The 15480-nt window shown below is 38.6% G+C and overlaps 1 protein-coding gene across 2 annotated transcripts in view; it reads right to left on the reverse strand.

The window, feature by feature from the left end:
* Positions 1 to 15480, reverse strand: part of ST6GALNAC3 (ST6 N-acetylgalactosaminide alpha-2,6-sialyltransferase 3) — a 529436-nt gene that overhangs the window by 168318 nt on the left and 345638 nt on the right. Inside the window, exon 5 of one of the 2 annotated variants that reach the window (XM_046007194.1) lies at positions 4104 to 4114. The exons of the other annotated variant lie outside the window; for it this stretch is intronic. The gene's annotated coding sequence lies outside the window, so the exon portion shown is untranslated. Of the gene's footprint in view, positions 1 to 4103; positions 4115 to 15480 lie in introns of those variants that run through there. 2 annotated transcript variants of the gene reach the window in all.

Consider the following 15480-nt stretch of genomic DNA (forward strand, 5'->3'; position numbering starts at 1 on the left):
AAAACACAGCAGGAGCCCATTTTGTTCTTCCTTATCAGTCCTATGTGGGGAAAAAATGAGGGCTGAATTTCCCTAGGAGTCCGAAGAAAGATGAATTGCCTAGTTGTTTCCACTCAAATTTTTGAGTCTTACTTTCATTAAAGAAATACGTATTTGCATTGGCAGTCACATTCTGTTGGCGGAAGTCAAAAGAGGGGTCCTAAAAGAAGCAGTGGATCAAGATGTCCACTGAGTCAGGATCCCTGCTCGGTGGCATGAGAATGCCAAGCAGGGCACAAGTCAGGTGTTCTCATCAGGTGACAGATCTGTTGCTGAGAACAGGCAGAAAAACAAGAAGTGTGTTCTTAGTTGATTGGGCAAAAAGCAGATACCTTTTCCCCCAGTCCACACCATGGTTCACTAAAGCCTGAGATGAATTCTATCACAACACACGTAGACTGCTTCTGAGTAGTGTATGGAGTAAAACCAATCTAGTCAACTCTGAACCATGTCATGCTAATGAAAACAATCAGTGATGCAGATATTCCAAAACAAAGCAAAATCACAAAATCACTTATTTTTGGTTATAGAATATACCATACTATTTGTGAAGTATCAGGTTTATCTTTGTATTTTTGTTTTGCTTATGAAGCTGAGAAAAATAGTATGGTGTCTCTAGTACACACATCTGGTGGAGGTGACAAGTGGGGTAGGAGAAATAAATCAGCTTGGAATGCAGAATTTTTGCAGACAGATTTCAGGTGGCAAATTTAGAGCTAATTAATCATTAGATCATAAAGGACATCAATTCATTTTCTGGAAGGGAAAACTACAATTGATATTACTTCACCTAACCCAGGACAGAGAGGTAGAGGCCCCAGTCCCTTGGCTCTGACTCAAAGGTTCCTCCCACTTGGTCACACTATTTGTTCTACCTATCCGGATATTAGTACTTATCCCGAGTGGACTGGAAGGACACAAATGGGGTGACAAAAGATGCTAACAAATTGGTGAGAGAACATCAAAGGGTTATTTAGAGAAATTATGCTTTGATTATGATTGAGATTGACATCAAGAGAAGCCTACTTTTCTAAGGTATGTCCTTGGCTAGAGAAAGAACCATACTTAATGAAGAACAATGTCTCAATATGAATATTTTTAGTTTTTCTTTTCTTTTTTCTCTCTTTTTTTTTTTAAAGATTTCATTTATTTATTTGACAGAGAGAGAGATCACAAGTAGGCAGAGAGGCAGGCAGAGAGAGAGGAGGAAGCAGGCTCCCTGCAGAGCAGAGAGCCCGACACGGGGCTCGATCCCAGGACCCTGAGATCATGACCTGAGCCGAAGGCAGCGGCTTAATCCACTGAGCCACCCAGGCGCCCCTCTCTTTTTTTTTTTAAGATTATTTATGGGGCACCTGCGTGGCTCAGTGGGTTAAGCCTCTACCTTCGGCTCAGGTCATGGTCTCAAGGTCCTGGGATCGAGTCCTGCATCGGGTTCTCTGCTCAATGGGGAGCCTGCTTCCCCCTCTCTGCCTACTTGTGATCTCTCTGTCAAATAAATAAATAAAATCTTAAAAAAAATTATTTATTTATTTGACAGAGAGAGAGAGAAAGACAGAGAAAGCAAGAGAGGGAACACAATCAGGGGGAGTGGGAGAGGGAGAAGGAGGCCTCTGAGTGGGGGCCTGTGATCCTGACCTAAGCCAAAGGCAGACGCTTAATGACTAAGCTACCCAGGCGCCCCAATTTTTAGCTTTCTACACAGTGTTCCCTGCTAATATTTTTTGGATGCTCTCAGTATAGAACAGCCAAGTATATGGGCTCTAGAATAAATTCTGGGTTTGGATTATGCTTTGAGCCCTTCTCCCCCCACACTGCTTATAGCTGCTTGCTCTCTAGCTTAGGCTAAAATGAACATAATCTTTATGAGGTTCACTTTTCTTACGTGTAAGACAAAGATAATAATTGTAACTGCCTCATAGGGTTACTTAGACGATCACATGAGAAAATACAGATAATACATGGGCCAGGGATGGCATAAAATAAAGGTTTAAGAAATCATATTTATTAGTATTAAAATAATAATTATAGGGACATACACATTTTTTCAATCTTTTAAGTTGAACAAATCCACATTCTCTCATATTTCCTTAAGGTTTGGTATTCACCTTTTTTTTTTTTTTAAAGATTTTATTTATTTATTTGACAGAGAGAGATCACAAGTAGGCAGAGAGGCAGGCAGAGAGAGGGGAGGAAGCAGGCTCCCTGCCAAGCAGAGAGCCCGATGTGGGGCTCGGTCCCAGGACCCTGAGATCATGACCTGAGCGGAAGGCAGAGGCTTAACCCACTGAGCCACCCAGGCGCCCTCCACGTTGTTTTTTCTTTCTTTTCCTACTCAGTGGCTCCTGAAAAAAAGTACATCTTTTATCTTATTTTCTCTGCCTAGTTACTGCCAGACAGACATTCTCATGATAAAAAACAAGCTTAAAAATTCCATTTACTTTAAATAGTGAGTCATTAAATTAATTAATTATAATATATGAGGCTATCATGTTCCTAGGTGGTTTGAAGGTAAAAATCTCAAACAGAATTTGATGAAGAACAATAAGATTTTATCAAGTACAATTCTATTTTCTAGAGAAGAGAAAGGATATACCTGTAGTGGGTATTCTGCCCTTGGTCGGGTCTCTGCTTTCAAATTCTGATTCCCACAGCCTTCCCATGGATGGCATGTCCCCAGCCCAGCCCCCAACATCTCTAACTTGGTCTGCAGCAAAAAACCAGTTAATAACTCTTAACTGGGCTCTTTGGCTACACCTTTTTTACAAGACATCATTTTTTGGTCACAAAGCTCACTTTTTGAAAATATAAACATCAAGGTCCAAATTTCTTGATCTGATATACTATGCTTTCTCTAATCTGGTGCTTAACCACATTTCCAGGACTTCTCAACATTTTCCATTAAAAGAAAGTTCCACCAACACTGAATTCCTCTAGCACACCTCTTAATTTCAATGCCTTTGTGGTTTTTACTTGGGCTGTTACCTCTGTAGGGGAAATCTTTTCATCTTTGTTCCTAAAAATCCAGAATATCCTCTGTAAAACAAATCTTATATAGATTCTACTGAGTATACACTTGGTGCCAAGGATAGTTGTAAGTAATTACAATAGTTCCGCATCCACTGAGTCCTATGAGGGGGTATTATTATCATCACTACAGAAGAGAAAAGTGAGGCACACAGAAGTTAAGTATTGTTTCCAGAGTCATATTGCTGGTAAGCAGATGCTACTTCTGATCAATCAGAATTAATTCTGTCCTCTTCTATTGCAGGATTTTGTTTATATGGCCATTTCAGCGCTTGCTGGAGTTTGGTGTGTTATAAGCTCCTTTTCTTATTTACCTTTGAATAGTCAGTCCCTATACTTTACATTTAATTAGCACTTAATGGAAGGTTACTAACTGCATGAATCCTGAGAAGGAAAATACAGCTACATTCTGTATAGATTTTCCTAACATCATGTATGCTACTGTGTCTTTATTTGGTTGCAAAAATAGGTTTAGCGTCAACTGAATAGAAAATAAAAGTGGGCAGACAAGAGAACATAAAGAGTTGCAGAGATGGTATACTTTTGTAAAAGTACATGCTTCAACCTACAGCAATCACCAAATGCCTTACACACTCCTAAATTCTGAAGAGTTACTGAAGCATAGAAGGAGAAATTGAAAACATAAAGCATAGCTTTTCAAAGCTCCAAACCTCTTTAAACAAACTTCCTTTTTTCATTTCTAAACATTAGATTTTATTTTCAGCTATACATATTAGGGAGAGTTAAGAGTCTCTTGAAACAGCATAGTTTGGTTCTGATAGTAACTCTTCCGCAAGGACTCTTTATTACACCATTTCTCCAGGACTCACTTTTCCCCTTAACTGTTACAGGAAAACCAATGATAGATGACATCTCATGCTCTTCCTTGGACATCACTTACCTGGACCAATAGTTTAGGTGAAGAGTTACCAGGGGAGGATTCCTACAGCAGAGTTACTATGTCACTATGTAAAACCTTCAAATGTTTCCAAAGCCAAGATCTTGGTATCCACTTCAGCCTTCAAGAAAGGTATATGACAAGGAACAACTGGGTCCTTATTTCAAAGAAGAAAAAGTAAACTGTGGACATTCAGCTCCTTATACCACTACTTTTCTGATTTCCAAGTTAAAAGTCATTGAGCATGGTATTATAGACAAAAAAAGATAGTAAAATTGCCCATTGCTCTCAAGAAAGCTCACATTCTAGGTGGTCAGGAAGACATTTACTCAAAGAACTACTCCATTCTATAATCTGGCCGTAAGTTTGAGAGCCCAGAGGAAAGAAGGAACCACCCTGTGTAGACATGGGCATAGCAGGGAGGATTGGTGGAGGAGGTCCCAATTTTGTGCCTCAAGGAAGCACCAGCTTTAGCCTGGTAGACAGGTATGGAGGAGGTAAGGTGGAAACTGAAATTATAGATACAATAAAATGCAATAATGAGCAAAAAGGCAACAAAAGAAGCTTAAAATATTGTATTGTTAGAGCATGGGGTGTTTAATGAAATAAAAGGAGGAGAGAAAGAGGAAGTGAGCATAAAAAGGTTCTGTCCTACTGCAGAGAGGGAAGGCAAATGAATCTCATGCAAAAAAAAAAAAAAAAACAAAACCAAAGGAGAAAATCAGAAATCTATAGGAATTAAATGCAATTAAATAACTTATTAGAAGTCAGAATATGTTGTTTGAAAGCACTGCATTTAATGAAGTCGGGACTACTTAAGGAAAATCATATGGCCTTCCTAACTGGACCACAAGTTATCAGTATTTGAAAAATTAAGATCAAGGGTTGGTTCAGAAATTTAGAAGATAAAATACTTTGGGCCAAAGAAGTTTAGATAAGGCCTTTATCACACCTCAAATATTCAGGTTCATTTTCTGTTAACACTAGGTTTGTTTTGTTTTTTGTTTTTTTCAAAATAAATGTTTATTGAGAACCTATTATTTATTAAGTAAATTCTTAGAACTGATTTTAAGAGATTAAGAAAACACAAAAATGAAAAAAATTCCAAATGAAACTAAATAATCAATCTTATTATTCCTGTGAAATTTTATGTATTTTTTTGAAATAAGTAATTCAGTAAGTTTAAAAAGAAGCTTAACTGGACACTAAGAGTAAACCAAGGAAATACTGACTAGAGAACAAATTCACCTTAGAAAGCAGAAAAGCACATCTGATTGTGAGAACAATCAGACAAAAGAAAATCTTACTGAACAGGGTTGTTGGAAGACAATGATGTCAAACCTAACAGAGCTACTCAAATGGGGAATCCTACACTTCAGAGAAAGGGTTATGAGTCAGCATCTTGAGAGACCCAAGGAAGCTAGACTCCCCCCAAAAATCAACCCCCACGGGCAGGTCCTCTCTCCTCTTAGGTGGGGCTTTTGCTTTCTCATTCACACTGATTTTATAAAATATGCTTTGAGGATGTGAAAACTTAAGGAAAAAAAGGGATCAAGAAAAAGCTTCTGCTCATTTTGTGGTATTGCACCTTCTATTGGTATGAGTGCATGAAGTTACAGGGGATTATGGGTAAAAAGGAGCTGTAAGAATCCCATGTGACAAGAGTAAGATTAGGTCGACCAGATGCACAGCAACTTTTCTGGTCAGAATGAGGATCTACTTCCCTCATCCCATCTGGATTGAGGATTGGAGATAAAAATCTCTAGAATATGTAATGGTTCAGTTCCAAAAAATGATGATACCATAATCAATAGTTGTTTCCATTTTTAAAATGGGGACAGTTTTTAAAATTAAAAAAGAAATCCTCCATATGTTACATATCATCTTAGACAGAAATAAATTTTGACTGCATGTAACATCTCTGTCTCAATCCCCTTATCTCTGTGTGTGTGGCGGAGAGAGTAATATTTTTCTTCATGAAATTATTGTAAGGATTAAATGAAATCATGTAAGGAAAATAATTGCTACTACTGATATATTATATGTTGGCTAATTGAATTTAAATTTAAAAAAAAAGAAGAAAAGAGTTGGCATGGGGTCGGGTAAAAACCAAGGATTTGTTAAATTATTTTTTTAAAAAAGAAGAATAAGAAGTCCTCACATTTATATACCCTCTATATTTTTGGTTAAGAGTTTATTTCCAATATTTAATGTATTAAATAATGGCTGATATACCACAATCAGGTAAAAGAAATGTTGACCCTGATTTCGTAGGAGTTACACAGTTGTCAGTAAATGAAAACATTGTAGCAGGATACTTCAATACTAAGACTGGCTAATTCATTCTAAACAACATCCCTCTAGACTTAAATTCACAACCCATAGCCTTAATGACCAACCGTTTCCCAAATGTGATATTCTGATGGACTTCCTGATCCTTCAGGAATTACTGCCATACTCAATCAGTTATCCTTTAATCTAGGTTAGAAATCAGTCTCATTTGATTATTAGTAGTCGGAGCTTAAGTGAGTTTAGAAAATTGCATATTGACACAGAAGATGCATGCATCTCGCAGCAGAACACTCTAATGCAAAGGCACTGGGTTACAGATTTCATTCAAAGGCATTTTTAAAATGAACATAGTGATTTTGGTTTTCACTCCACGTGAGGAGCTTTAGAAGAGGATGAGCAGAAGGCAATAGGTCTATTTTCTATTGATTTTCTCTATGATTTGTAGATATTTCATCATCAACCAAAAATAATTTACCAATACAAACCATGAATCCATCAAAATTAATATCATCTTGAAATTACACTGGAATACTGACCTGAATCCTATGGAAACTACTTTTGCAGGAAGGAAAAAAGAACATTAATTTTAGGAGAATTATAGTTAAGTCTTTTTAGATTCAACCGGACAATAGTATCCAAGGAGAGTATCATACAGCACAATGCAGTTCACATTTTTAGATTTATTAAATTATTTACCCAGCATTGAGGACAATCCTATCTACGATCTATCATTCAAACATGAGAATGTCAAATCTCTAACTTTCTTTAAGCTTTGCTCTAGCAACTGAATAAGAATGCTCCTTATTTCTGAAAGAGGAGATACTAGATTTTTCTCTCCATTTGCTATATGCATATATTTTAAAAATTTGTCCTCTATAATATGTATATATTTAATCACTTGTTTTCCCCACATATAAGTTAATAATGATAACGTTTATAATACCTTTAATTTTAGATATATTCTCAAATTGCCTTTAGATTCGTCTTCTTGATATTTTCAACCAACTTTTTGGCGCATATATTTTTTTAAAGATTTTATTTATTCATTTGACAGAGAGAGATCACAAGTAGGCAGAAAGGCAGTCAGAGTAAGAGGGGGGAAGCAGGCTCGTCACTGAGCAGAGAGCCTGATGTGGGGCTCGATCCCAGGACCCTGAGATCATGACCTGAGCCAAAGGCAGAGGCTTAACCCACTGAGCCACCCAGGCACCCCTGGTGCATATTTTTAATATCCTTAACCTATATACTTTTTGAATATTGAATACATGAATTATTAACTCAACTTTAGAGATAAGGAGAATGAGATATTGAAAAACTAAGTGGCTAAGAGTACTGAATATGAAATACTGAAATATAAAATAGCAATGAAAAGTTATCTTCCAGTGACAGCTCATAATATGCAACTATACCCATATATCAGTTCATTGTAGTCAATTCAATATAAAGACAATTCTGTTCATTTGACAATAAAAAATGGTTTAATAGAACTTTAATGTCTCTTTGTACTGTATCCTGTAAATAGCTACCTCATCTAAAATTCTTTTTTATAATCTTGCTTTGCACTTATTTGTGAACATGGCCACATCCTCACCAGAAGAAGTACTTTCAGAGAAATTCTGTTACTCATTGTTGCAGAGCTTTTAGCACATAGTGGGTATAGTAGATGTTCAATAAACACTTGGTGAAAAAATAAATGAAATGCTGATTTGTCATACTATGTGAGTTGATTCCTTAGGAGAGAAATCTGCATTTAGCGGACAGCCAAATAGAGCAAAGTGTTTAGAATAGGACACTTCATAGTCCTGAAATCCCATGCCTACGTTCACACATATACAATGAGTGACAACAGTTTTACTGGCAGTACAAAGGGCTCTGCTCTCTGGCCAAAGTTCATTACCTCCATCTCAGACTCCTACCACCTTGTCTGGGTGACCTGCCATGGTTTGCTCTTTGAGATCGTTATCTCTGAGGAGTGAGCAAATAGCAACACTTGCCATGCAACTTAAATGAGCACCCAGTCATCAATAAGAGCAATAAAAAAGAATGTTAAACTAAATAAGTGAATGAATAAATAGATAAAAAAATTTTTTTAAAAACTTCTGAATCACTGCATGACATTGTTGAATGAACAAGTCTCATCACATTTCACCATTATCAGGTATCATCAGTACCTTTTCAAAAATAATTGCCATATTGGACAAAGGTTCCTGGATTTCATAAGGCAGTCAGTGCTATTTCCCTGCATTTCTTACACTTAGGAACAACTGGCAGCGAGAGTCTGGCCTTGGGGATTCAACAGAAGTGACCCATGACTTGTGATCTTATAGGCGGCTGCTAACCATCGGCTCCTTTCTACAATCCCCATGGACTACTGTCCATCTCCAGATCAGCCAGCCATTTTTTGTCACGCTTGGTGGTGAAGACAGACAAGGAAAAGGAGGTTTGATGGAGAGCTAGAAGCAAGACCCGAAGCCGAGCACTCATTAAGATATTTTTCTTTGCCAAATGGAAATGGTTTTATTTCTTTTTCTTTCTTACTATAAATATTTGCACATATGTGCCATGAAACAATTTCAGAAAATATAGAATGCTGTAATGAAGAAAACAGAAATCACACGCAACCCCACCACCCACTCTGCTATCTTTCCTTTTGGTCTTTAAAACACATTTCACATCCACATTATAAAACATGACAGAAAGGAAAACCTGGAATTAGGGTGAGGATAAACTCTCTCTCTCATACAGTGAAAGAAAAAAGAATTTCACGAAAAATCAAATCAAAACAAGACCAAAACCTAACAAGCATTAGCAGCCATCCAGAAGATACGCAGGACAGAGAAAGCTTTCAAAAGGAAGAAGAAAAGATAGTGATCAAACCAGCCTGTCTCAAAAAACCATGGCACTGAAAAGCATCAGTGGCAGAAGCAAGAGCTCTCTGGCAGAACAAAGAGGTGCAGAGAGAACAGAGTGAGCAGGTACCAGGAGGAGAGAGAAAAGAACAAGCAAAGAGGGAGAAGGCAGCAGGAATGGTCACAGGAAGAAAAGCAACATAAGAACGAAGATGCCCCCTACCCCTTAATTTTACCCTGGAAGACCACCTCTGTAAATCTGTGGACTGCTCTATTTCTTTGTTTTATTTTTGTTAAACAATCAGAATAGTTTAAGGTGATACAGATGAAAGGAAAGACTTCTAGTTATAGTTAAATCCCTAACTCAAAAAAAAAAAGGGAAACCACTCAGCATTATAAAAGATTAAAAAAAAATTAATGAAGGCAACTTAGCTACGTTATTACAGCCAGAATTTTTTCAGCATATAAAATGAGCCACTCTAAAAGGAAGTCAGCTTCTTATCCTAGTCCCATGTCTTATTTTATTGGCGGCTCTTTCTGTGGGGAGGAGAGCCCAGCATGCAAGAGCTTTCTGGGAAAAAAACTGTTCTGATAGAGAAGTGTATGTGTCTGTGTGTGTGTGATAGAGAGAGGGAGACAGGGAGAGAAGGAGAGAGACAAAGAATGACAGAGAGACACAGAGAATCACAGACACAGATACGGACACGGACAGAGGGAAAGGGGAGAATCTGTAATGTATTGGCCACTCTGAGTTGGAGAGTGACAAAGAGATTAGGTAGATTTGTCTTGAATTTTATTTTTTCACCAAAATAACAATGTTCATTTTCTTTGGCTTGATCTAGCTGCTGATTAAAACTACAAAAATCATATAATCTTAATGTTCATCCATTTTAGAGTGCAGGAAACAAAGCCTGGAGATTGTGGAAAGTGACCTGACCAAGGTTACCTAGTTTGCCAGCAACAAAGTTGAGGCAAGCATACTCCTTGTTCACTGCTCTTACACCTGGGGTTTGCTAAGTGTCATTTGCTACAGAGGACCTGGCACAAGGTAAGTTAGGGACTCTTCTAAAATGGGAGATTGAGAGAGCTGCTAGGACTCAGATGCTAATCCCTGCCCGTCTGACTTCTCTCGTAAACTCTCAGCCAGAAGGATACTTCCTCAAGGAGAAGGGCTTTGAACTCAGGGCAGAGGGGATTGTGCTTAATTCTACCAGGAGATCTGACAAGACTCCTATAAGGAGGCTCAGAAAACATTAGTTCTAAGTATGAAGCTAGCTCCAGGCTGATTCCCGTACCTGCAAGAAGGTTTTTGAGTATCATCTCCATGTGCTTACAAAATTGACATTCTCATTAACATATATTTGTTGAGGACCTTATATACACCTAGTACTCTGCACAGAGAAATGTAAGACAGCCTTGAGAGGCTTCCAAACTCGCCGATCCTACTGGGCAGCCAGAACCATACATAAAGGATAAGAAATAGCCAAAGCAGCCTGTCCAGAGTGCATGATCCAGGGCTGGCAAAATAAATACCTGAGGAATTCACAGGGAAGAGAGACAACTAGGGCTGTTAGACACAGGTGCACAAAAGAGCTGACTCTTGAGCTGTGCCTAAACAGATGTATATGACAATACAAAAGCAGGGGCATTTCAGCTGGGGAGAGAGGGCCAGCAAAGATGTGAAGATCAGAGTGTATTGCGGGATAATGGCGATCATCTGGTTGAGCTAGGGAGTATCTGTAAAAACAAGCTGGTGACAAAGTTGGAGAGAGCGTAGGACAAAGTCCTCAGGACAAACATGCCAGATGAAAGACGCTATAGGCAATGAGGAGCCATCAAAGATTCGTGGGTAAGGGAAGGAAATACCAACATGATTCAGTACGATTACTTTGCTGGAAGTACAATATGTGGATTAAAAGGGAAAAGATGGGAAATAGAATAGATGGAGAAAATTTTAATAGTCTAGACAGGAGATGATGAGAGTCTTAAAATAAAAATAAAGCATACAATCATACAATCAATACTATGATGCAAGAAGCCAAGGATTTATTACCACAATCAGAATTTGGTTTGGAAAAATGAGCCAAGTTTTAAGACCTGGACTACATTTCAGGAAGAAAATACCTAATAGCTAATCTAGCTTGATAGAACAATGGTTAGAAGTGATATCAGAGATTGAGATAACATGTAACAATGATGGCTGACACTAGGCAGCTGAATGAGTCCTCTGGAATGAACACTTCCTCTGTGCTTAACATACAAAGGGAACAGAGAAAGAAAAAAGAAAGGCCAGCTTTGTAGCTTCTTGGGACTACCATAGCAACAGACTGGTCTGCCAACTTTTACCTCAACTTCCTTCCATAGTCTAGGCCTCCTAATGATCCAAGACTGATGACAGTGGCCAAGGGTCAGGAAGGAACCCACAGCCCAGCATTCTGAAAGTAAAACCGGAACAGTGGGAAGCTCTGGGGACTCAGCCAATGCCTCCTATCTCAAAAATCCATTCAGTAGAACATGCTGATCACTTACTCAGGGTCCCATGCTGTTTTCAATATGACATGTATAAGAACTTTTTTTTAAAGAAGGGAAGATTAAAAGTCTCAATGATTACCCAAATACATAATAAAATGTCAGTGAAGGAAAATTGATACTGAGCTTGGAATTGTTCTCTTGATATTGTACTATGGCTGTAAAATAAAGCATAATCACTGTTATTTACTAATGCTTACCATGTGCCAGGCCCTGGCTAAATGTTAAATGTTATAAATTTATAAATTAAATGTGTAAATAAATGTTAATTCCGACAAAAGTGCAGAAGGCAGATAGTATTACTTTCATCCTTTTTTTTTTTTAAAAGGTTTTATTTATTTGAGAGAGCGATAGCAAGCACAGGCAGTGGGGGGCCGGGAGCAGAGGCAGAGGGAGAAGTAGACTCCCCACTGAGCCGGGAGTCCAACGTGGGGCTCGAACCCAGGACCCCGGGATCACGACCTTAGCTGAAGGCAGGTGCTTAACCGAATGAGTCACCCAGGCGCCCCACTTTCACCTTACCTTTACACACAAGAGAAGTGAAGCACATAGCATTGCCGTGGAACACACAAATAGAACACAGGATAATCTACAGCAAGGCATTAACACACCCGAGCCCACCCAGCGTTATCACCCCAATATGGGTGAATGTATTCTGACTTGCAATTTTAGTATAACTCATTTGTTACAGACAAAACATAAATTAATCAAGCACAGACACACACAAGTTTGTGGGAGGAGAAAGGCTCTTCGATATTTTAACTACATGAATGATACAACCCAAGAAACCTTTTTATAAAGCTACCCTTGGTAAGAACTCCCATGTCCAGTTGATTTAACAAAAAGGCACCAAGTTCCGGTTTCTAGTAGGACTGATAGTTATATTTCAAAACTCACAATAGTGATGGACCTCGGCTTCACTAATGTCTCCACATACACTGTTTCAAGCAAAATATAGTCCATTTACAAGAAGTGCAGAAATGTTGTTAAACTTAATTAGATGTAATTGTCACACTTTCATTAGCTATTAACATTATGTAAAGATAAACTAATGCATAATGAGTTCTTTCATTGTCACATAATTATAATTTTAATGATTACATTATGACCATTATAATACAGCACATATTTTCACTTTTCCCATTAGTGGGCAATTATTTATAAGGTTTTCTATTACAATCTATCCATAGAGACTCAGTTATTAATGCCTTCATTTTCCTAGAATGATGACCACAGTGTTCAAATCAATATGATGGCCACAGGCAGAACTGCAAAGCAACATGGAAAGAACAACAAAACTACAACCATGAAGTCAGCTCATTCAACACATGCCTGAGGATATTTCGAGATGAAGAAAAATAATATATTAATATTCTTATGAGAAGCTCTAGTTTATAAGGTTTTCTCAAGTCTATTTCCCCCTCATTTTTTGTGGTCTTAAGTATCTGATCTTTCTTAAGTCAGTTTCCAGGGTATGAAATATTCAATAGCCTAACCTTTGAAAAATGTCTTATGCAGTTTTCACCATTCAGAGAATTAAATTAACAGCCCACAAAGCCATTTCTGGGAAATTTTTTGAATTGCTTAGTCTCAAGGTTGTGTGTCAAGCAGTAAAATGCTGATGAACTGTATGATTCATCCTCAAAGATGATGAAGAGTGGGAGATATTTCTTAGAACAAAGCAAAGGGTGATGCAAATGGACAACGGTTATGACAACAGTGATTTTGAGTCCTGCAAACTAAAAACAGCAGCAACAATGATTGTAACATCTAACAAAGTTTTCATTTTTAACTACCAATCGCAGAGAGATCGCAGAGCCCCTTGACACTCTTTTGGTGAAGTCTGACATTATTCGGTGGACATGGAAAGGTATCCAGGAGTATGAAAAGAGATTTAGAAATGTAGCATAGAAAACACCTGGTTAGCTGGTTTTGTTCCTTGGTCCTGAGGCCTTATCACAAGCCCCTCAGGGCTTCCCTGTAGCCCTCTGTGTCTCCCCCTCACAGCTTTAAGTTGCCCCTTTATGACTGAATCCTGGGCACCTTGCAGTCTACAGGGTTCATGGAAGAAATTAATAAACTAGTTAGACTGAAACCCAAAATTTTGAAGCAGTTCACAGCTTATTATACAACTTGATGGTGAAACAGAACAGATTTGAACATGGCCCAGTATACCTCCCTGAGAAAAACTGTTGGTCAAAGTGTTCAACAAATATGTATTCAGATCATTCAGTGATAAGATCTGAATATTTTGTCTTTCCATTCAATGGAGGAGACTCAAGGATCTTGGCACATGATAGGTGACTTATCCTCAAACATTGGTAATATGTAAGACACACCTGAGGAACTAACTAAAAGGCAGAACCCAGAGATTATTAAGCTACAGGGATGAGGAGCTGTTTTTATCAAGACATCCCAGAAGATTCTGAAACAGGTGGTCCACAGAATATGATCGAGAAACACTGCTGTAGCTGGTGCTCAATGCAATGGTAGGGAAGACACATGGACTAGTAAACATGTCACTAGTATAGGATTCAGAAGACCCTTGTGGTTGAAGCTCCACTACAACAACAGGAATGACCTGGAGAAAGCCCTTAGATCTAGGCAGTCTTAAGTTTCCCACCCATGAGATGCATGTTGGGCTCATTGTGGATTTTCTTACTGTGATCTCTGTACAAGGGGACTGTGAAGTTGGCAACAGAGATTTTTGGGCCATGTATAAAATTCTGAAATGTCAAACAGGAATCATTTAGATATCCAATTCAAAGTCTTTTTGACACATCCACTTTTCTGGTTTCTGGCTGGAACTCTATCACCTCTGGTTACCAGAATTCCTGATGACAGTTTACATTTATTTCAGATTTACGTAGACGGAAAAAATGTAGTTCTTTCCTGGATCCCATTTTTCAAAGCATAAAGCCCGCAGGGGTAAAACTACGCAAAGGAGTATTGGTATGAAAATGTTGGGACTGAGCAGGATAGAGATTTCTAGTCCCAGTCCAACCCTAAAAGTTCTTGACCAATGTCTCTTCTTAAATTAAGAAATGAACAATTCCAAACAGACTCATGCCATCCATCCATCCAGCAACTGGGGGAGTAAGCGTCACCTATGGGCCAGGTGCTACGTGATGGGGCAGAGATACAGCACTGGGTCACATGCCATCCTACTCTCCCCCGGCCTACAGTCAGATGGCAGGGGAAGATGGACAAGAACAAACCCATTATGTGTCAGGACATGATAAGTGACAGAAAGGACAATAAAGTTAGGCGAGCAGGTTGTGGGGAGGGGGGCACACTGAAGGTGCTGTCAAAGAAGGGCTCTCTGATAAGGCAACATTTGAAACAAGACCTAAAGACAATGAGGGATAAAAATCGCAGAGGTCTCTGGGAGGACTCCAAGATGTACTGAGTTACTGAATACATGCTTTTCAAAAGGGGAAGATGATTCATCTTCTATATTATCATAAACCTTGCTTTAGCTCACATATTTATGAGCTCATGTTCTGGGCAGACTCCAGGCTTGTAGAAAGCACATGGTCATTATTTCTTACCAGGGCTTGGGGAGGGCACAGGTGAAATCTCTAGCCCACTGATGATCTGACAATGAGGTAAAGCTTGGACTTTGGCACCACCGTGATTTTTGCCGCTTCAAGAGCACATCTTGGTTTGCCGCACATCCTTGTGGTCAACGTATTTTTAGTTCACTCTGGGATTTTTTCTGTCTTGGCAGCGTTTCTTGGCGACTTTCATTTCCTACCTACTGACAGCCTGATGAGCATGATTTATAAATATTAAAAATAAGGAGGTGAGACCGGATGCAAAGAACCTGCCAACACATGCCAGAAC

This window comes from Meles meles, chromosome 1, assembly GCF_922984935.1.
Source record: "Meles meles chromosome 1, mMelMel3.1 paternal haplotype, whole genome shotgun sequence".
NCBI classification, from domain to species: Eukaryota; Metazoa; Chordata; class Mammalia; order Carnivora; family Mustelidae; genus Meles; species Meles meles.